At 38.3% G+C, this 21,499-nt stretch overlaps 1 protein-coding gene across 4 annotated transcripts in view; it reads right to left on the reverse strand.

Moving 5' to 3' along the window:
- Positions 1 to 21,499, reverse strand: part of SLIT3 (slit guidance ligand 3) — a 482,838-nt gene that overhangs the window by 242,496 nt on the left and 218,843 nt on the right. The window lies entirely within an intron of this gene.

Consider the following 21,499-nt stretch of genomic DNA (forward strand, 5'->3'; position numbering starts at 1 on the left):
CAGTGGAGGTGGAAGGAGAGCACCAGGAATGGGTGGGAAATGGACATGAAAGCAGAAAGCTGGGATGTTTTCATGCTGAGGAAAAGCAGCATTTACCCTGATTTTCCTGTGGGTGCCCCATCAGCACAGAGAAGGGGGAGAGGTTTCAGTCTGGTTTAAAGGACAAAGGGTGGGGAAGACAAGAAGGGAGGAAGAAAAAAGGAAGGCAGAGAAATGGGAAAGAAAAATATAAGAAAGAAGCAAATGGAGGAAAGGGAAGGCTCAGTGATGACAAAGGGACAAATAAAAGTGATCCTGCAGAACTGCACAGGGCATTGTTTGGGCGAGAGCATCCCCAGGGCTCTGCCCCATTTTCAGACAGAAACTCTGGCTCTGTGATGATGATTAGGAGGGGCTGGCAGCCCTCTGTACTCACCCCAGCCACCCTCTTCTGTAAGTACATTTACTGTTCAGCAAGCTCCTTTCTAGCCTCCACCAAATTGGTTTTATCAAATGAGGAGCCAGAAATCAGAGCCTGTCACAAAAGCCCACATTGACACTGCAGGTCAAGACGTGTCACACGGGCCTTTCTTCTGCTTTCCATCAGGCAGATAAGGAAAAAAGGGGACTATGTCCTTGTCACGAGACTAATTCAATTTCTACCAGTCATGCAGTCTACACCAAATTCTCAAAGTAGCCACAATTGTCCATTCAGAGGAGCGCAAACAAAAATGTGCTGCTGGGTACGAGTCTCTTTTTCAAGTCAGATTAAAATTCTTTGAGACCTTCACAATTTGTTTAACACTGATCCACACTCTGACCCTGCCTTCACCTTCCCTTTATTTCACCAGCAACAAAATATTAGTTCTTTAAAGACAGGCCTTCAACCCAGACAAATGATCAGGGAACTGGGACAGAGAAGAGACAAAGTACAGGGTATTTCAGACCCAGAAGGAGGAAGTTTTAAGCTGTCACTTTGGTGTGACACTGAGGCACAGCAAAAGTGTGACAAAATGGCTTAGCAAGGCAAAAATTAGTTAAGATCTGAAAGGAAGACACACGCAAAGCAGAACAAAAAGGGCTTGGAAAAGTGGAATTGTGTGGTCAAATAAAACCACACTTAATCCACCATCTCAAGTTGCATTTGTCTGGTATTTTATTGTGCATTTCCAGTCATGTGTAAAAGTAAATCAGGTTTTCAAGTGATATTTCATAGCATTGTTGTGTTCTGCAAGGGCTAATTTATATATTTGATCTCTGCTTTGTCTTTATGCTCAACTTTTAACCTGCAGCCAGGCAAAACCAGGGCACTGCCGGAAGTTCATCTGTTTTCTATGAAAACCTTCTTGTAAAGTGTATTAATTTTATTCTCTATAAGGCTCTCTTTTCCAGCTAACAAACCTGCCTCTTTCAATCTCCTGGATCATATACTGATTCCATAAATCTGAGCCTGAGTGGCATTAGTGAGACAGCATGGAGGAAAAGTCACCAATGTTTCTTTTTCTGCCTTCTCACAATTATAACCACCCTATTTTGAGATGGTCAAGAGGAGTGTTTCTCTGTGCTTCCTGACATTTTGCCAGAGTTTTGTTAAGCATCTTTCATAAGCAAGCAAACCTCAACCAGGCTCAGCCCGTGCACTTCACAAAATTCGCTCTGTGGTAGAAAAAGGCTTTAACAAGAAACTTGTCTGCTGAGTTTATCCTAAAGTTCCAGCTTTTAATTCCGTGCTTCTCATGGCAGACATGATGGGAATCTTACAGCAATGGTGTGCAAAATAAATATTAGTTATTAATAGTAACTGCTGAAGAGCACATAAATCAATGTGAGGCCAAAACAAAAACCTGAAAAGCAGATGGAAAAATATGGCAGTATTCAAGAAAAATAAACAGTAAACCTAAAAAAAAAAGAAAAAGAAAAAAGAAAAAAGAAAAAAGAAAAAAGAAAAAAGAAAAAAGAAAAAAGAAAAAAGAAAAAAGAAAAAAGAAAAAAGAAAAAAGAAAAAAGAAAAAAGAAAAAAGAAAAGGTGATGATTACTAATAGATTTCCTACTTAGACAGAAGCTTCAAGCCCCCTATTTCTGTAATGGAAGACAAGTCCAGTGCCTGGGGGGATCATGATGTATCCTAAAGGGGAAATCTGAAAAATTCCAGACTTAGGGAATAATAAACTTCCCAAAATCCCAAAAGAGGCAGTGTTAGAGAGCTGAAATCACTTGACCTGAGGACAAACCATAATGTGCCAGTCCATCAGCAGCACCTTCCTTGCAAGAATCCCTCCTGTGCTGGGAGAAAGCACCAACAGAACCAGAACGTGCTCATCTGCATCCTGGTCAAACAGATGAGCTGAGCTAAGCAAACATTTCCAGATTAAATGGTCCTTGTTTTGATATCAGTTGTTTTGATAAATGCAGCAGGTTCTGTGCAGTTTGACCTGGCACACAGCTTTGCAGCAGGGCACAGAGCACACCCAGCCTGCAGCCAGCCCCAGCTTGGTGCACTGCAGCAGAACCCAGAGAAACTCAGGGGAGAACAGCAGAACAAATTTTAAATACTAAAATATTAAAATTGATTGAGATTGTGAAATAAGTATATTCCTTAGTCCTCTGTGCATTAAAAATAATTTTTCCAACTCATCCAACAGCTTCCACAGCAAAAAAAAAAAACCCTGAGGAAACAGCATCCTCATTTCTGAGCTGGGGGAATGGAGCCACAGAGATGTAAAAGAGTTTGGGCTGGCATTTTACACAGGGGAGAGAGGCAGGAGCTGACAGACCCAGCAGCTGTGGCTCACAGCTCATGTTAGCCCAGCCCAGACTCCTGCAAGAGTTGGCACAAGCCAATACCTTTCTTAGATTTTATTTTAATTTAGCTAAAATGCTTTGGACACAGATGAACTCCCTCTGCAAGTCTAATATTGTTTTTTCTTGATCTTCCAATGTGAATTGTAAGTGCTTCACTGATAAAAGGATTGGAAAGGGAAAAAAAAACCCATCCAAAAGTGCTGACGTTTCCTAAGTGCCTCTGCAGTCTTTGCTGTAGTGCTGGTTTCAGCTTCTGCTCTAAAGCTGCCTATTGCATCCTGAGTGGGAATTCAGCTATCTAACAGAGCAACAGAATACATTAAGACATTTTTATTATTATTATTTTGCCGGTAAGGGAACATAAATCACTAAATTGGAACACACACCCTACGAATATCCGCAGAATGAATCTTCATTTGGACTACAGATCTAAAACATTAAAACAACTACTTAAATACAACTTGCAAAATTAAAAAGGTACTGGAAATAACACATATTATATGAAAATCAAAAATTCAGCAGTGATGGCATTATGCTTAGCTTTTCTTCCTTTTCAAACAAAGAAAAAACCAAACCCACCCTTTGAGGATTTACCAGTTATTTTCCCAATCTTTTTTAACACACATTTGCAAATTTAAAATCACTTTTTTTTTTTACATCTGCCCGAAAAACAGCTTGATTAAGAAGTATTTAATGTGGTTGAACACTAATCTTTAATTATTTCCCGCACTCAAATGGGCTGGAGGATCACCATGCAATGCTATCCAATAAAGAACTCAGCTTGCCTTTAATGTCTAAAGAGTTTAATGCAAAGACTTAGAGAACAAGTCACCCAGAGCAAATTCTGCACAGCCAAACCTGTATCTTCCCCAGCATTTTACTGGATGTTGATTCCAGAGTAAAACTGCAAACTCACAGAATTAATTATTAACACATGGAACCAATGGTTTACTTAAAACGAAGGGAAAATCCAGCCTAACAAACCTGATTCCTTTCTTCAGGAGCATTTCAGTTTATCCACAATTCAATTGCATCTTGGAATAAGTCAGGGGAGCTCACACACAGCTCTCTGAAGCAGCTGGTACAAAACCGTAAGACAAACATTGGTTCCTTTGACTGGATATGGGACTTGAGCGCAAAATAAAAATGTTTCCTATCCTCTCTTGTTGCCAGAATAATACTGGAAAGTTACTATTGTTCACCTGCTCTGCAAAACAGGACTAATAAAAGACACTACTCCTGATTTTAAGAAAGGGCCAGCTGCCACCAATGCCAAGAATTTAGCACTGTGCCCAACAGCTCTGCTCTGGCTACAGAACATGAAGCTGAGGGAAATGAGAATTAATTCATCCCTCTTGGTAGCTTGTTTACATTCTTTTACAAATTAGGATTCCTTGGTTTAAAGCATTTCAGTCCAATGCACTGATTAAAATTAAATATAATAAAACCTTCCTGAGGTTTTTGTGCACTTTTAAAGTTTAATGACTACTCTTCAATCTAATTTTTCTTTACAACTGGACTAAAACTAAACTGAACTGCTCCACTAAAGGTCACATATTTAACACAATCTGGTCACTGCAATTTGTCTCATTAGAATTAGTTTTAATTTGTACAACATGTTACACATAAACTCTATCCTGCAATGTTTTACTGAATTAAGTAGAACAATTAAGGAGTTAAAGAATAACAGATGGGGAAAATTAGAGAGTATAATCCAAAGATAATAGGTATCTCTAAGTAATGTGTAATAAAAGATAAGCAAGTCAATAAAGTGAGGAATTATACAAGTCAGCTTTGTCATAGAACAAAACTTGAGGGAAGAGAACTCCTACACCCAGAGAAGAGACAGGGCAAGGGGACCAGTGCTATCTACAGGAAGAGTCTGCAAGACAAAATGAGGGAGAAAGACAAGAAAATCCATAGGGGGAAAAAGGAGTTTAATTCTATCTGTAAAAATTCCAGCACAGAATATTATGCATTTCATTTACAGCAAGGAACAAAAGGATTTTTCCTGCTCTGTCAAAATTATATGGTAGCTTTTAAATTTTTTAAAATTAAAACTAATATTTAGCATTTTCAACAACTAAATATTATTTTTACCTAGGAGATAGTGTCCTAGTATTTCCAAAACTGTTCAGAATTAGTTTTTCCTGTTCTACAATCAGATTAAAAAATAACTGATTTAACAGTTAAGGACAATTCAGAAACTTTGAGTCTCTTAAATATGGAAGTTAAACTCAAGATCTTTATCATCTTCCAGGTGGGAAATGCATTTCCCAAGCCAGGTCCCTCCACCAGTAATTAGAACAAGCTGTGGCAGGTCTGACACTCATCAGCACCTGTGCCCTGAGTGCAGGAATGGCTTCTCCCTCTCAGCAGGGCCAGTGTAAAAATGGCATTTACTGTAAAGCAGCACTTGTAGCTCTGTGTCTGGTGGAAAAATGGAAAAGTGTTGTTGCTGATGGGCTACAAGGCAAGAGCTTAACAACAGCACTGTTGTAAAGCATTACTCTGCGGAAACTTGGCATCACTGATGATTTTCTAAAAGGAAAAAAATCCCTTCCTCCTACCAGTGCACGAAAAGTAAAGAGGGTGAGAAGGATCTGAGCTCTGCAGGTCCTGCAGCTGCTGTGCACCCTGAACAAGGTGACTGTGTTTCACTAAACACAATGCAGCTGCCTCTCAGCTCTGCCCTGGGAGGCTGCAGGGGAAACACAGGTTTGGCTTTGTCTTGTTTGTTTTGAGGAGGGAGTTTAGCTCCAAAATTCCAATTAAAGCAGCGCTCGGTGCCTTCACACAGTCACGCACTGCTGCACGAGCACTGTGCTAAGCCTGCACAAGATAAACACCGCGGTTTCTCTGGTGATCCAGTGGCACTGTGAAGTGAGAGATGTTAATTCTGTACTTCTGGGTCTCAGCACTTGCCCACAGCCCCAAAACCCCACGCGCACACACCTTCATTGTGGGAGCAGGACACTGAGCAGAGCCAGAGCCTCAGGATTTGGGAGGGGTGCTCACTAAGGAGTCAGGAGAAAAAGATCTCAGCAGAAGGTGATTATTTTATCATCATCTTCCACCTTCTCCAAGGACAATTTAAAAACCATTTGTTAAAAAAGGTCCTTCAAGGGATCCCGAGCTGTGTGGAGTTGTGAGGTTTCATGACTTCTGTCCTGACACAACCACAGGGATCACACAGCACATGCTGAAGTCTTTTTAAATGTTTAACAGAACAGAGAATACTCATTTGTGATTACTTAATTCTTCAGTAGAGGTTTTTAAAATTATTGGTTGCTTAAAAAAACAACAAAAAAACCCCCAAACAACCAAACCCCACCTTGTTTCACTGAGACACAGTGCAACATTTGTCTGTTGATGCACCCAACAAATAGAAAAAAAATATATCAGAACAGCTCTGAGAAGATGTTATATTTTTATATAATTTTAAATAAACTGTAAAACAAATCAACATTTTTATATAATTTAAAAAATTTTTATATAATTTTAAATAAATGTTTTTTTAAATATTTTTAATTATATTTTTATATCATTTCAACTAAATGGTTTTTTATATAATTTTAAATGAACTGTAAAACTAATCAATGCCAATGTCCAATCAAAGGCAACATTTATTTTTATGACTTTTATAGTTCCCCCTCCTCCTGCCATTTCCAAAAAGCTCAGCAAATAGTGATCAGACAGCATTTTGGAGACTCTTATTTTAAAACCACCCATCTTGAGACTGATGGTGAGCTCTCATTTTAGGAAGCAGCATCTGTTTTGTCTTATGGAACATACACACAAAAGTAAAATCTTTCCTCACAGTATTTACACTCAGTTTTGGGTATGCCAGGGAGTAGGGCCTGGAAAGTAACAGCCAGGGGACTCAGAGGAAACTCCTGAGGAGAAGCAGCCCACTGGAAATAGGATAGGGTCCTGACTAATAAATGACAAGAAGATGTCTTTGTTAGCAGGGTTTTAGTGCTTTAGAAAATGTATCAATATAATTAATATAATTATTTTAAGCTAATTTTAAAAAGCACTGGCTTTATACTGCTGACCTGTTTGGGGGTTTATACTTTTGTCCATTGAACCATATAGGAAAGAAATCCTATGGGTTTGCAAATTCTAAACATCAGTAGGCAACATCCCCCTCCTCTGATCTCCCCACAGACACAGGAGCCTGCACAGCCCTGCCTGACCACTAAAAAATATATATATATTTGCAGTTTATTGGTCATGTATTTTTTAATTATGATGATTTTTTATTTTAGAAGATAAACATGTGAAATCATAAAGAATAAAACATGCACTGTGTTTGGATAACTGATCAGCATCTGGAACAAGACTCTCTTTTGGCTGATCTGTCTTAACCTTGTTAATGATGAATTTTTTATACTAAAGATTTTTTTTGCAATTTATTAATATATTAATATATTAAAAGAAAAAATCCCCTGCCAGTTAATATTTTTGTGTACCTAAGCATCACATTGTACAATGAAAACAATAATCACAGTAGCATTTATTTAATTCAGGCTGTGGTCCTGTACTTTAGCTAAGAAAATAAGATTTTTCCTAGGATTAAGTAGCAATTACATGTGTAAAGATCTAGGAGTTATTTTTTTACCAAGTTCTCCTGAAAAAGGCCAATTACATAATTTGTTTGTATGATCACTGCAGACATTCCTGTGGCTATATAAAAAGTAATAAAAAATTATAGAGAATCTGTGGATAGTAAAACCAACTTGAATCTCCATCCATTCCAGTGAGTTGCAAAGTATTTGAATGCAGTGCAGTGAGAAAAACAACATTGTTTATAGCTCAGGCCCTGTTATCAGAGGGCCTTTATTCTGTTCTGTGCTAAAAAGTGCACCTGTGCAAGCGGGGCACACTGGTACTGGAGCTGTAAACAAAGTTTTAAAAATAAATTATAATATTGGACCAGCAATATCTATCCTGCTGATACTCAGCAGACTGCAGGAACAGGTACTGAAGCTCAAGACAAAGGACAGAGGAGTTTCATGCACCTTTTCTCTTTTTTCTGATATTTTAGCTTCTCTTTTTCTCCCACATCTTCACCTTTATGTATCTTCCCTGCTATGGATGGTTTAGCCCTGAGAGTCCCAGTGAAACACTGCAGATGTAAGGAGATCCACTTCAGGCTGGTTTGTAGCCATAATTCATTTTTTTCTGTGTGGATGTGACATCCAGATTTATTAGACCAAGATGTAATACCACAAAGTGGTTCTCTGGAGTGGGGATATTCATTTATGTGTTGAGGTAACAGCAGCTCTCTGGTTTTTGGGACGATGCACAAACCCAGCAGCTCTTCATGTCACCCTGACCATTACAGCTGCATCACACCACACCCTTACAAACCTCATCCTCCTGCCTTATCCACACCAAAAAAAGGTTCACTGGAACATAACCAATAATTTCTTCTTTTCAATGATTATTCACGTAGGTAAAGCACCTTCAGAATCCACTCCATGCACAGGAAGTTTATCATTCAATAATGCCATGCTTTAGAAAAAGGCATTTAAATGGAATGTAGGTGCTTGAAGTAGAGAAAATAAAACTCAAGTATACCAGTAGAACAAACATGCTAACGTGACACAAACCTAAACCAAAATTAGCTTTTAGCTAAAGTGCACATAAAGTGGTGAATTCTTCCAAAAGAGAAGTTAAACTCACAATCATTCTGCTCAGCTTACTGAGGGTTTTGAGCATTTCAGTAAATCAACTACCAAAGACCTAAACCTTTACTGAAAACAGGTAAAATCAGGACAATTCACAAGAATTACCAATGTTCCCAGGACTTCATTGCCACTTTCAAACCACTCTGGCCTGAACAAGTTACAAGCTGAATTACTTTCCTTGAATCCACTCAAACGCTGCAAAACAAAATCCTCCACATTCTACTTTGAAAACAGACTCATTTTTTAATCCTCAAACACCCAAAAATACTCATAGGGAGACCTGGGTGTGTGGGAATGGTTTGGAGCACCTCTCCAAGGTGTTTGTGGTGTTTTTGAGCTTTATTCCCCAAGCTGAGGAGGGAACAAGGGCACTCCTGATTCATCAGCAGCTGCCTCCTCACAGAGACCACACGAGTTCATCTGCATAAAGCCACTTCCAGAAATGAACTTGGCTCTCCCCTGACTCCCTGTCAAGCACTGCTGAATTCCAGATTGACAATGTCAGCACACAGAATTGAATTAAATGTAAAAGAGCTGAAGAGGGAGGAGTGGCTCCTGCACAACAGACCCCAGTGTGTCCACGCTTTGCTGTTTCATTGTTGAGGCACTCTCAAATCAAAGAACATCAAATTCCAGCATGATTTGATTTCATCACTGCTGGGAATGATGATGGCTTTCTCCAAAGTCCAACACAGTTATGTGAGGAGAAAATATGCCTGACGGTAAAACTTGACTTATTACCCCAAAAGTTTTTTCAATTTATGACACCTCCTTAGCAAGCTTTTGAAAAAAATAATTAGCTAAAAGGGTGTCATGGGTCATATGAAAAAACAGTCTTATCTTATCAGAAAAGGAAATTCAACTTCATTATAAGACTTGGAAAGTTTACATCCTGATATTATTCACATCATTACTTCCAGATGTCATGTGGAAAACCAACAATCAAGAGACAGAAACTAAGAGTCGGTCAAAAAATACACAAGAATATCTTCATCCCAGCTCCATACACAAAGGTTTTTGTTTGGTTCCAGAAAGGAATTCATAATGGAACCTGTTTTTATCCCAGCTCAGATGCAATCACTCCTCCTTTCTTTGAACATTAAATTTGTGGACAGACAACTTTAAATACCAGGGAACTGTGGCTAACACAGAAAGTGGTTTTCTTGCTAAACTTATCCCACTCTGTTAAGTTTATACAATTATGATATAGATTATATACAACTATAACACATATGGTTCCAATGCTCTTTCTAGCTTGCACTCTTTGTTCAGTCTTTCTGAATCATAGAATGATGTAAAGGAAAAAATGGAAAAAACAAACACTAAATGTTAGAGCTGGGATGCATTACCAACACTTTACCAAGGACAATAACAGTACAGAAGTAGTTTTACATATATTAAATGTTTTCAACTGTCAGCTGTAACCTACATGTGCTTTGATTAGCAATATTAAATAAGAGTCTACATTTATTTCTTCATGGATGAAGAGTATTTGGAAGTATTAGACACACCATACATTTGTCTTCTTCAGAAGGTTCTACATAATTAGAAATATAGGATCTAAACCAAGTATTTTCAGTAAATGCTGAACTGGAAGACAATTCACTCCAAGACAAATGAGATTATTCCTTCAGCTTGTCCCTAGTGCTGGGTAATTAGAAGCATTTTAACCAGGCCAAAATCCCAACTCACAAGACAATGTCTATGTTCTCTCCCTACAATAGCCCAGAAGTATTACTAGTGACTATTTTATTAAATTCTGTACATTATTCCATAAGCTACCTCCCTGTGGGTTTACATTCTGATTTTGTCACTTCCATGGCAGTGTCTGTCTTACAGAAGTCAGTGAATAATCCTCTCACTGAGATTTCTGACCTCTGGTTATGGTCAGGGGATGCTCAGCAAGGAGCAGAGCCCAGCCCACACATGGGAGATTTTAAAGAGGAGAGAAGGCCCAAATGAGCATGTTCTACTTCCCTCAGCTGTAACTCAGCTCCTTTAAACCCCAAGAGGAGGGAGCCCCGTGCCCTTGAGTAAAGAAGGAATGCAGGAACTGAGGGCTCTAGCACACAACCACTCCCTCTGGACCAGAAATATCAGTGTTTTCAGCAATGTCACGGTGCCCCTGGTTAAAGGGATGGAAGCAAATTTACACAGAACAAGTTCTAAACTGACTGAACAAATTATTAATAATGAATTAATGTTTCCGTGTCCTTTCAAGCATCTTTGGTTATTGAAGTGAGGCATTCATTAAAGCCGCAGGATTAAAAAGCACATTTTTCACTTTATTGTACTGAAACTTTATAATGTAGATAAAAAGTAGGATGAAGTGGAAGCTGTGGATTGCAACAGCACCTGAGGGAACTTACTTCCTTCAAAGGCCATCTGCATGTCATAGAAATACACCAGTGCCACAGGGACAGCAGGGTTTGCTTATCAGGGCACGATGGTGACGTGAATCTGGGACTGGTGACTGCATCTCCAGCAGGAGTGGGATCCCACAGTGGCCAAAGGTCACCCACTCATGTAGAAATCTCTCTCCCAGCTCTGTCTGTGGGGACACAGTGTTGTATTTGATTCCAATAACAGAGCCCATGGGGATGGGAAAGGCTGAAGGACAGCTGTGCTTTGGGCTGAAACGTGCAATGCACCAGAACCAGACACGCTCATGAATGGCCAAGACATTTTAAAGGCAGTGTTTGAAATGTCCTTGTAGGGCTCCTATGACTCTTCACCATCACTGAAAAACCCTGACATGGCAAGTGTGTCACACGTGCCCCTTCTCTGGCACCACTGTAACAACTGGGAGAACACCCATTTTATTGTGTTCAGTCCTAATCCAGAACAAAGGATTCCCAATGTGACTGCAGGAATGAAGTCACAGAAGCCAAACTGACCCAAGGCTTTTTGCTTGTTGTATTTTCTCTACCTTGATAAACAAATCCTGCCCAGGCTGCTTAGCAGATCCCTGCCCTGGGGCTTTCTGTGCATCCAAGACTCCAACACTGCAAGCATCTTTGCTAAGGTAGCATAAGATTTCAGAGCACATAGTTAATGTTCAAATGGCAGAGTATATTGATTTGCTGCCCATCCCCTAGTATCTTAAGTTTACCCAGAAGACTATTTTATTTAATTAACTTGGTGCTTTATTAATATAAATATTCCACTATTGATCATAAGAGAAGCTGACGCATGTTTGAGTCAGACATACATCAGATCCATTTAATGGAGCTCCACTTAGAAGAGTAGTTGGCTCTAAATCAAGGTAAATGGCAGCAAGTGCTCCTTTGGGATGACAGGGCTTAGCTGAATCTATAACATTTTTACGGAGCTAGTTTTCTTAAAAGCAGAAAACGTATGGAAATTAGAAATGAAAATGGTCTCTCCTTGCACGTATCAATTAAGCATGTCAATACCTTAATTAAATTGCTCAACTTAATGAGATTTATACCAATGAATATGTTTTATAGTTATAATAGCTTTTTTGGCTACTGTTCAAGATGTCAAATAAATTGTGAAAAGAGGATTAAAAAAAGTAGTAATTGACATTCTGAACTGAAGCCAGTATTTTTTCTCCTCATTTTTTCCCTTCATTCATGTGATTTTGGAGAATGTATAAATAAAGTAATGAACCCTGTAATAGCTTTGCTTTTAAAAATGCCTTTCTTTTCCAGTTCTAATCCTTCTTATCAAGTTCTCTAAGTAGCACACCATTTGAATTAAGAAGCACTTCAGCCTAAATGATTATAGGGTTTTTCCCCTTTGAGGCTCACTACCATGCCTTTCCTCCAAGCAAAAACAAAGAAAAACTTTTCTCTGCAGACATGCAGTTACTACAAAGACTTCTTGTCAGACTAGGGCAGCATAAATGCCTGGAAGCACAAGGATCTTACACCACAAGCAATGGGGACTTCTACTCCCATCCTGGACTGCTTCCAATCTTGTATCCACCTTCTCTGGGGTAAAAAATTAAACAAAAAAAAAAAAAAAGCACTGGATGCTGCATTTCCTGGCATAATTCCTGCCTCCATCCTAAATGTACTCTGCAACCTTGAGAAAGCCATCAGCTCTGTCAGTACAGTAAATGAGTTGGACTTTGGGTTTCCTTGTGGGTCCCTTCCAGCTCAGGATATTCTAAGACAAGGATTTATATGTAAGAAATGCCTGACTTTCATGTAAAAATGAAATACCTTCTCAAGTGGGAAGTGTTGCAATAGTGCCTTCCCTGCAATGGCTGCAGACATCCCCAGCAGGACTGAAGGTGAGCAAACACAAATCGCTTTTTCTCTGCCAAAAACAAACTAAGGAGAGAGTTCTGCTCATGTGTGATTCTCTCTCATTGCCTGGTAAAAAATACAGAAAACTGAAGATAACAAAAACTATCCCAGGGAGCTTCAACTGCAAAACACCTAAGTGAAACGAGCATTTGTTATTCCTTCACCGTTCCTCTCAGCTGAACAATCTATTGAGTTTTATTTGGAAAGTAATATTCAGCTCAAGCCTTTGTATAATTTAAATTTCAGGTTCCCATTTAAGTGAAGAGATTCTGACTGTAAATACTTCAAGAAAGTATTTCTTTTAGTTATTCTATGAACTGCACCAGATTTTGTAAGACCTTTAACTAAACTATAATTAAAACCAAATACAACTTGACAGTGGTCCTTCAGAACCAAGAAATGGAGCAGCTATGTGCTTTTTCATGTCTTATTTCTGGTCAGTAAGAGACAAACCTTGTGTTTTGACTTTATTTCTTATCCTTACTAAATATTTTCTCTGTAAAGCCAACCTAATTTTTCTCCTTGATCAAAACATCAAATCGATTTCTTTAGCTGAATTCCATGCCAGCATCTGTGACAGTGAAGGATAAACTCCTTGATATAAAGGAGTTTGTTAGGTTAAAAAAAACCCAAAACTTAAGAACAAGGGATGAGATGTCAGGAAAGAAGAAGAGGAATAATTTTTTCCAGCCTCATCCTACCTCTCCCCATTATTTTTACAAATACCTAAGACATGAACTGATTTTTCAGTTAACACAAGCAGAATTTGCTGTATTTATGGGAATGATTTTTATGTACTGAAGTGCTATTATTTAAATAAAATATAAAGTAACTTCCGTTTTGATTCTGATACCCACTATTTTTTCCACACAGGTGAACAACAACAAAATAATTTCACAATAGAGTGTTTGGTTACATCCTGAATATTCCAGTGGAGCTTTCCATCCCTTTACTGCAGCAGTGGCTAGGTTGTGCTGAAGAAATACCAAACACTTATTCATTACATATTGCTAAATTTATAACTAATAAAGTACACTTCAGGAAAAAAATTAACCATTCCAGCCAGCTGATGGCCTAAAAAAGGTTATAAACCAAAAAGTCAAAGCTTTCCCACTCAGTTTGTCTGCTGTGACCTCTTCATGAGCAGAGTCACTTCTTTGCAGAGAGTGTGGACGTGAACTTTTTTCTTCTCTCAACATTCAGAACTACATTTTCCTCCCTTTTTCTGCACTGACATTAAATTGGTTTGTTACCTCATGGTACATTCTCAGAATATCTCCCCTTTCTCTTTAATGCCTAAATTTTCATTCTCATATTCATTTGTGAAATTGCAGATGAAAAAGCAATATTTTTAATTTAAATAAAAACTATTAAACTCTTACTTACTCTTACATTTAACACTAAATATTTCATATAAAAATTGCTGACAGGTGTGACATCTCCATACATCACTATTAGAGACAGCTACATCTACATGATAACTTTAAATCTTAGTTTTCCTAGGGAATGTCAGAATCCATGAAGCAAAGAAACTGTGTAACAAATTGCTGGGTTATATGTAATTTCTTAAAAGGCATTTATTTTCCAAGTTTTTCATCCACTAAAAATGAAAAGCAGGACTAGTTTCAGCTCTAGCAATAATATAAATAAGAGCTGAACCCCTTATAACTGCTTAAGTGTTCCACTTTTATGATTAATGGGAGGATTTGATTGGTTAAGAGAGAATAAATTTAATTATTCATCTTGGTACTCATTCTAAACCAGGTACACAACTTTTTTATAAAATGTTCTGTGGTCTTCCTGGAAAAGGATGAACAGAGATGTTCACAGATTTAAAGAAGAAAATTTAATCAAAAGACTTTATGCAGAACCAAACCAAAAGTAATTCTTAACAGGGAAGTGATATTAGGCTATTTAAATGTTTAACTGATTAGAGCCAATCACTTGAGAAAAAGATTGTTTTTTCCTCAATGTTAATGAGACTGGATTTTTTGGTATCTGACTCCAAATCACAGAAACTACAGAGTCAAAGCTGGAACACCCTAATGAGCAGATTTTCTCATTACTGAAGAAGTTGCTCAGTTTTTTTTTTTTTTTTAATTTTTAATTTTAAAAAATAAGTTACAGGATTCTTTTGACAATTTAAATGGAAACATGAAACCCAGCTGCTTGGATGCTCTCACATTTTAAGCAGTATCTCAAAGGCAGAATTTCTAAGAATGACAAGCTCCAGAAAAACCAATTTTGCTCTAGCATCACCGTCCTGGAGAAGTGTCAGAAAATATTTTCTAGAAAAGCTTCTCCAGATTTTGGTGCTTTACAGTACTCCAACTTGCAATTGAAGGCATCAGCTATATATTTAATTTTAAAAAAACCCCAAAACCCACAAAAAACTCCAAAATTAATCCTCTCACAGGAGCCTCCCTGGCTGTCCCTGGGCCCCTGGAGCACCACTGCTCACACCACACCCCAACAGCTGCAGTGACCTTCAAATTAGGGCCTCACAATGCAACACTTTTCCATTTTATAAACAGAAAACACTGCTCAACTGCTCATTTACTTCAAACCAAGGCTTGCAACACATTCCAAAAGAAATAACTGTCCTTCAAATAAAACAGAACTACTGCTTTAATTAGTTGTTGCTTTAAGTTTTACAAGTTGAAGAGGTACTTTTCACTTAAATGTCATATTATTATTAAAAACACACATGTCAAGAGCAAATAATTAGAGAAAATATATTTTGGGAATATATTTAAAAGACAAAAGATGTTTCTTCAAATCTAAGTATGCAATAATGCAGAAAATACAGTCACAGTAATAAACCAATTTTTAGCATGCTAGAACTTTCCCTTAAGTACTGTTCTGTAGGCTAAAAGAGAAAATACATTGCAAATATTTTCTAAAACTAATAAAATATTTTTAATGTGAAACTAATACAAAATCTTTTACTTTTAATGAAATCAGCTAAGATAAAGTGAGCCAAGGATGCATACCGCTAATGTCTGTTGGATAAGGGATTAATTAATGTTTGGTAATACTGGAAAAAAGCAGAGTACTTCGTGTGCTCCAGCTTCCTGGAAGGTTTGGTGAGACAAAAAATCAGAGTTTCTCTGTGAATAACATGATAACAACTCTTGCCTACCTGTGCCAAAGTGAATCCATTCTGCCTCACACCCCAACACCAGCACAGCACAGCTAAACCTTGGGAGCATTTCTTATTTTCCATTTTGAATGGGAACTTTTAGCACTTGATGCAGAGGCAGAAGTGCCAGCCCAGAAATACCCAGCTAGCATTAGAGCATTATAGATCAGGGGACCTTAAAGTTAATTGGTTTTTTGCAACATGAAGTTATAAAATACTAAACAGATGCATCAAGTAGTTTCTAGAGTGTTCTCTAAAGAAACTTGTTTATGAGTAGAAAAGGTTTCTTCAGACACCTTCAGCAGGCTCAAATTTGAAAAGGTTCAGCTAAGAGAGAGAGAAGACATTAAAAAACTTTTCAGCTTGGTACAATGACAAAGGTTGGCAAGCCTCATTTCCAAAGGCAAACTTTCTTTTCCCAAGGAAATGTATGATTTTCAGGTGAGTTTGCATTTAAAAATAAGATTTATCCAATATGACCTTTAAAACCTCCATCCTTCTGCCAACATTGCCACGGCTCAGTGGTCAACTTTTATTGTTTTTATTTTCAACCTATTCTAGTAAGAAAACAATGTACTTTCTAAAGCCTGAATGCCTGCTATCTTTATGGCTTTCATTTGCTGACAATGCCAATTGTTTGGGTCTTCTAGTGATATATCAAAAATTTGTTATTTCATATTGCACAACAAGGATGGAAAGAAGGGCAAGAAAAATCAGTGGTTTAAAATTAACCTGATAGAATTATGCAATTTATTATTATTTCAGTCAAAACAAAATTTTGCTGAGCTATTATCTCTAGGCAAATAATATCCAAGTGCAGACAGGAGAGACAAACAATTAATAAAAGTCACTCAAATGTGAAACTCATAACTTCATTTGTTCTTCACAATTTAAGAGCAGCTCACAATCTAATACTTAGGTACTTCTTTTTATCCTTCCAAGGAAGATGAGACTAAAGTATTGTCTAGAGAATATTCTTTGAAGTATATGCAGTTATACATATTTTTACTAAGCTGATGTTCAATAAGTGAAATTTGTTCTGGGACATATTGAAAATATTTGATTCTATGAGAAATCAACAAGAATAAAAACACCACACCCATGCCCTACAAACATACAAAATCTCTCACATTAATAATAAATTAATTAGAAATAGGTAAGAAAATACAGAGAATTAGAAATTGTCTCAAATCCAAATCTAATGACAAATAAGGAGTGCAATATTCTGTTCTCAGTGACCACTAACAAAAGCTCAGAATATGATTTAGTTTTTTTCTCTTGCGCTTTCATCATATATGAACCAGCCTGATTATTGCTGATACTGTGTTTAACTTGGAACTTCTCATTATCAGAAACTAACAAACATCACAGGGATGGGGAAGTCATGGAATTAGGAGGTTGATTTCACTTCCATCTGAAGTTCTCTGGGCTCTAACCAGTCTCAAGTCCCACCAAAGAGGAACAGGAACAATGAGAGCCCCAAGGATGATTTCCTCAGTCCCATCCCGCACACACAGACAATATCTGTGTTTTTTTCTCTGGTCTCCTTTCCCTGCTTCCACCTCCTGCACACTTTATATTTCACTTGAGTTCCTCCTTGGCACCTTCACTTGAATTCCTGCTCATTGGTGCAGACTGGCTGAGCTTGGAGATGTCCCTGCCTATGGCAGAAGGTTTGAACTACAGGATCTTTAATTCCCTTCCAACACAAATCATTCTGTGATTGTTGATCCTTCAGCACTTGTGCTTCTGCTACAATGAATGTCACCCAGAGCCAGTTAGAAACTCCACAAATAAATGGAGTTTAAAACATTTTCATGTAAGGGCGCTCTGGAAATATTTTGTTGTACTTGGTAATACATCTTTCTGACAGCCCTCAACTGAACTCATATGTGAGTAGGCAAACAGAGTTTGTCCTCGTTTCTGTAGAGAATTAGAAACTCTGTCTTATGTTTTCCAAAGAGAGGAGGCAGAAAAAGGAGAGAAGGGAAGAAGGGAAACAAAAAAAGCACAACTCCAACACATTGTAAACTAAAAATATTTCCAAAGCAGTGCCACTGTTCTAAGTGTCAATAAGTGCTTCCTTTTATCCTCCTGGAGCCAGGAATGCAGGGACAGCACCGTGGGACAGCCCAGCCCAGCATGGAGCTCTCATCTGTGCATTATGCATCATTTGCTGTGCTGGGCTCAAGGCATTACTGCTGCCCTTCATTACTGCTAATGGAATCCCAAGGTCAACGACCAGTCATAAATGTCCATTCTAAATAAAATCTATTGAAGACACCCTCCTCAATGTCTTTTACAAAGGTTCCTGGTCAGACCAGGAGTGTCAAATACCCAGTTGACCTTTCAAGATAAAAAAACATTATCAGCTGCATGGATTTAGATTTTAATCTGTCTCAGTTAAGCACACCCACCGAGATTAGATATTTCCTGTGGGCTGTTCACAGTTTGTGACATGTTTTATCAATATTCATTTTCTCTCCCCCCTTGCTCATATTGCTTCTCCCACGTGGTGGTCTCACATCATGCATATGCATGAGGCCTGTGGTGGGAGTACTGGTATTGTAAGAGTGCTCTAACACTCCTTGGCGTTTTGTTTTAAAGAATATATATTTTGTATATTTAGTTTGCATGTCTGTCCCTTCTCACAAAGAACAGCTGTAAACGATTAAGGAAAACCCCAAACCCCTCACTGGGCAGGATAATAACGATAGAATTCATAGATAAAAAAGAAAAAAAAAACCAGCAATGTGACAGAGAAAGTAAAAAACCTCCAACCTAATTAACCTAAAAACCACAGACAAAAACATGTAGAATTTTCTATGCTCTGACCGTAGGATAACGATACTTCTGATATATTTCAATTGCATAGGGATTTATAACTTCCCCTAAAACATTTGTTATAGTACAGGGATTTACAACTTTCCAAACAAGACTGAAATGCTTTATTTATATTGCAGCTTTGCAGATCTCTTTTTAGTTTGGGATTTTTTTCCCTCCAGTTAAGAGGCACTGCTTTTGACAGCAGATGTAATCTTCTAGATGTACTAGAAGATGTAAATAGTAAATTCTAAAAATGTTTTGAAAATGCAGTTAAATGTTCCATTGGATGGAAACAAGAAGAGAGTACAAAAGTGTTTTACTTTCACTAAATAAGTTTTATAGACCAAGTATTTTGGTCATACTATACATGCACCTGTCTGCTTAGATCAAAATGGTTAATTTTATATGGGTTTGGAGCACACTGTTTGTTTCAAAGGAGCTACACTAGCCAGATGCCAAGATGATACAATAAACAGCCATGCCAAATCTAATGAATTAAGAAAAAGAGAACCACATGAAGAAATTTTCACATGAAATCAGGTAATGAGAGAAAAGAAAGATGAGGATACATTGAAATAAGTAAGAAAACGTCTAATATTCAAATTGTAGAAAGGTTCTGAATGTGAAGACTGATATATAACTGTCTTTACATCACACCTACATGTTTTACTTAGTAAGTAAAAATTTATTCATTTTAACACAGAAGCACTGGAACTTCAAATAAATTCATACAGTAGTAAATCCTGCAGAGAAAAGATTCATTTTCTGTTGAGGGATCAGAATAAACAACAAGATTAATTAAAATTTTATCATACCATTTCTTAGAACAAAATTTTGCATTTAACTACACTGCTGTGTTGTTAAGGCTCCCATCAAACAGGCCGACAGAGGCTTCTTGAAGACAGGCAAGGAAAAAAAGCTGAAAAGGGATGATGGGCTCATTACAGATGCTAATGCAGTTTAATGACCAATTAGATTTCTTTTTTAAACAAGGTAAAAGCAGTGTAGGAGTCCAGCTGTGCTGCTAACAGAAGCCAAAGGAACTGCAAGGCGCTGGGAGTGTTGTGATGTGCGTTATTAACCCAGTGCCAGATAAGCCTCTATGCAGAACAGTATTAATGGCTCGGAAAACTCCCTGCTCTTTCAGCCTGAGCTATCTGAAGCTATTTGCATTTTCAATCCTTTTTCATACAGATTAGTCAGAAGGTGGTAAAACCCCAATAGCCAGTGGAACAATATATCCTAGATAAATTGCAGGGAGCAGCAATGTGAATTCTTTCAGACATTTTCAGCACAGCCATGCTTCTCTTCACACACTGAATGTCACGCCCAGGTGTTCTCCTGGCTTGGGCTGGGGCAATTCCATCTTTCTGTGTCCGGTTATCTCGGCTGTTTGAGGGGCCTGGAAAGGCCCGAGGTGGCCTTGGGGCAGCCCGCGTATCGAAGGACGAGAAGAGGCTTCAGTTCTTCTTTTGGTTTTTATGTTTATTAATTGTTTATCTAAAAGATGTTCTTTCAGCCGAACAGAGATCTGCTCAGCAGTCAGCCATGAGCACACTGTCTGCCCTCCGGGGCAGCCACGTATCTTTATACCCATTGTTACGTGTACAATATTTATCATTTTTCCCCAATACCATTTATTCTTATAACTCGGTGCACTTTCAGTAATAACCAATCCCAAAGTGCCACCATCACCAAAGAAGATGGAGGAGAAGAAGAAGAAGAAGAAGGACAGGACACACCCCAATTCCTCCATCTTACTCCTCTAAACCCCCCTGTACATAAATCCTAAACCCTGTGTCTCACCCTCTAATTAACTAATCCCTTCACCATTCACCCCGGTGAAACCCTCCTATCCTCATACAGGTGTCGTCTCCCGTGTAGGGTCAAAGTCCAGCCACCAGACACTTCTGGCAACATTCCAGGACTCCCGGGCCCCCCAAGGGTGGTCTCGGTGGCCCGGCATCTCAGGACTCAGATCCTGAGATCCCACATTTCTGGACTCAGCAGCCCTGTTGCTACTGCAGGCAGGCTGAGGGGGACCATGGCTGGCACTGCAGGGAGCAGCGCTGAGCAAAGCCCTCAGCAGCAGCACAGATGTCACCACAAACACAGAACCTCCTGCTGACACACAAGATACCCCCAGGGCACCAAAACTCAGTAACAGGAGCCCTCCATGGTGTGCTACAGCATTATCAGGTATTACAAGAGTATTACAATGCAGGTCAGGATTGGACCGGCTTGGTGACACCGGCTCCCACATCTCCCCCTCCACCTGTGACACACCTGCATGTGTGGTTATAAATAAATATCCCATTAACTGGGATAATAATATAAATATATTATATATATATATATATATATATATATATATATATATAATATATAAATAAATATCCCATTAACTGGGATATTTATCCCATTAACTGGGATAAAACCCATTGTTTTTATAAACTGGATATATTTCAGATGCTATCACACACCCCATTTGATCAATTAGTGGCAGAAGCTCTAAAACACAGCCATGACACCCAAACACAGAACAGCTACATTTCATGAAGATCCAACCATTATTTAGGAAAATTAGTAATTTTGCAGGTCTAAGCCTACACTTGTTATGAGTATTTAAATTGAGAATCACAGAAGCATTTAGGTTGGAAAAGACCTCAGAGACCATCAAGTACAAGCTTTGAGTGATCACCAGTCAACCAGACCACAGCCCTAAGAGCCACATCCAGCCAGTTCTTGAACACTTATCACTGGACAATATTTTTTA

This window comes from Zonotrichia albicollis, chromosome 15 (assembly GCF_047830755.1).
Source record: "Zonotrichia albicollis isolate bZonAlb1 chromosome 15, bZonAlb1.hap1, whole genome shotgun sequence".
NCBI lineage: Eukaryota > Metazoa > Chordata > Aves > Passeriformes > Passerellidae > Zonotrichia > Zonotrichia albicollis.